This window comes from Suncus etruscus, chromosome 2 (assembly GCF_024139225.1).
Source record: "Suncus etruscus isolate mSunEtr1 chromosome 2, mSunEtr1.pri.cur, whole genome shotgun sequence".
Classification (NCBI taxonomy): Eukaryota; Metazoa; Chordata; class Mammalia; order Eulipotyphla; family Soricidae; genus Suncus; species Suncus etruscus.
The window spans coordinates 63265300-63268144 of record NC_064849.1 but is presented as its reverse complement, the minus strand read 5'-3'; the positions used below and the strand labels follow the sequence as shown (position 1 = coordinate 63268144).

Genomic DNA, 2845 nt, shown 5'->3' with positions numbered 1-2845 from the left:
TTTCCATATTATTTTTTAAATATCTTGGAGCTGAGTGGGATCATTCTATGTTTGTCCCTTCGCTAACTCATTTTATTCAGCATTGTAATCTTCATGCAACTATTATTGACATATGGTTTCTTTTCTATCTTAACCACAATTTACCCCCATTGTTTCAATTGTCTTTAGATATTTTTATTATACTATTTTTTAATATCTTCAGTGGGATCATTTTATGTTTATCTCTAACTCATTTTACTCAGCATCATAATCTCCATGTCTATCTATGTATAGCAAATCTCATGATTTGATCAAAGCTGTTATCCTAACAGCTGCATAATAGTCTATTGTGCAGATGTACCACAGTTTCTTTATCCACTCATTTGTGCTTGAGCTCATCTTTTCTAAGTTTCTGGCCTTTGTGAAGAGTACTTCATTGTACATAAGAGTAAAGATACCTTTCCTGAGTTATGTTTTTGGGCACCTAGTATTATTTCCAGAAGCCATATTGCTAGGTTGAAGCTCAATTTCAGTTTTTTTTGAGGAAAGTTCATAATGTCTTCTGAAAAGATTGGACAGTTGATATTCTTATCATCAATAAATCAGAGTCCCTACTTTCCATATTGGCATCAGCAATGGTTGTACTTATTGATGTATTCTAATCTGTGGTGTGAGATAATATCTCTGTTATTTAACTTGCATCTCCCTGATGATTAATTTTGTGGGGCACCTTTTCATGTGCCTTTTGACCATTGGTATTTCTGATCATTGAAGTTTATTCAGTGGCAACCAGTCCACACTTTAGGGTTCTTCCAAAAGTTAGTCTCATAAACTCAGTGTCATTGAAAAGAGCATGTTATTAGTAAGGAAAAAAACCCTTCTGTTACTTTATCAACAAAATGCTTTAAGGATTTTATGAGTTCTGTGTCAGGTTTCTGAGATGGAGACCAATATATATATATATATATATATATATATAAAATACAATATTTCATAAGGTATTTGGGTATTCTTAGAGTCACTTACCTAAGGTATGGAAAGCTAATTTTTCTGTAATATTTACAAGGCCAGATTAACTAAAAGTAAAAAAAAATGTAGTTTGCTTTATTTTATTTTTGTTTCGTTATAAAAATTTGGAGCTAAAGCACTCATCAAAACACCTTAGTCTTGTGGTTAACACCAAGGTCTTAATGAGATAATTCCGGTGTTCTCTCTATCCTCTTTCCTCCTGTATTTCTGCCTGCTATACTAACACATATTAGGCAAAGTGTGAAACTCAGTAAAAGGCAGAAAACCTTGTTAAAAATTCGTAGATTCAAGGTTCAAATTTTGAAGTAGGTTTTTGAAAAGATAGTTCTTATATTTTCATGGTATATATTTTTGATAAAAGTTTTTTGTTTGTTTGTTTTGGAACTATACCTGGCAGTGTTCCAGGACCATATGGGATTCTGAGGAATCAAATCTGGGTTCGCCACATCAAGGCAAGAGTCCTTCCTACTGTACTATCATTCTGACTCCTTTTTGTTGTAGTTATTAAAGGAAAATACATCACCTAAATGTTGTGTGGAAAAAAAAAACAACTAGACTAATGGAAGATTAACCATGTATAAATAACATTCGATTTAACAATGATTGATAAAAGACATCAAGACTATAATAAAATCAACTAAACAAGATTTACATAAAATAATACTAATAAAAATAAATACACAAATATCACTTATAGACAGATTATTTATTTAGCAATACACACTTAAATAATTTTTTTTTCGGATCAGAATTGCCTTTGATAATCAGCGACCCTGGTGGCGAACCTCCGGGCATCATCTATCTGATCAATTCATCACATCCAAGCACCGGACCCCTCAGAACCGACTCTGGATCCTGACAGAATTATAGCCTCAGGCGATGGTGCAACCGTCTAAGGAAGGCCTCACTGCACAGGGCCCAAGCAGGGAGGCTTCACAGGAGGGAGGTTTTTCTCATCTCGGGTCGACCCCGAAGGGCTGGGGAGGGGATTTCGACCCAATCAAATAAGATCAAGGTGTAGGCAAGGGAGGAGCGCAGGGGTGGGCACACACACTTGCCATGCACACTCACGCTCACACACTCATCATCAACCAACCACACCCCAGGCTGTACTGCCCCAAAATAATTTTATGACTAAATAATATGAATATTTCTGGCATTTCTAGTTGTAAAGCTATCTATGGTCCTTAATTCTGGAAGAGTTCATTAATAATTGAATATGAAGAAATTATAATACACTCTTTTTCTGAATTTAGTTGTAGATGACCAATAGTTTTCAGTTCATATCTCTATTGTACCTGGAACACTTGTATCTGGAACATTTCTACTTGGAGTCAACTTCACTTGTTTTATTGAATACCAGCTATTCTGTTGAGATCTAAAGGAGGATTCTATCCAACAGCCCTAGCTCACAACCTAGCAGAGAGCTTTTCAGACCATGTGAGTGAACCATTTTAGAAGGAGATAATTTTAATTTTAGTGAACTACACAGCTAATGCTATGTGGAACAGAAATAAGCTGTAACTAAACCCTACACAAATTGCAGATTAACATAAAATTATTGTGTTGCTTTAACTAGTTTTGAGAATAATTTTGTTATATAGCAGAAATGGGGTCAAAATCTGATCAAAATCTGATCTGCCTTCCTATGTTCATCACAGCACTATTTACAACAGTCAGAATCTAGAAACATGCCAATGCCCAAGAATAGGTGGCTACAGTGGCTAAAGAAACTGTGGTACATCTGCACAATGGAATACTATTACATCTATTAGGAAAAAATATGTCATGAAAATTTCTTATATGAATGGATATGGTGATTATTATGCTGAGGGAA

General features: G+C 34.8%; 1 pseudogene; it reads right to left on the bottom strand.

The window, feature by feature from the left end:
• Positions 1–1748: 1748 nt before the first annotated feature.
• Positions 1749–2135, bottom strand: LOC126002801 (uncharacterized; annotated as a pseudogene).
• Between the last annotated feature and the right edge of the window lie 710 nt (positions 2136–2845).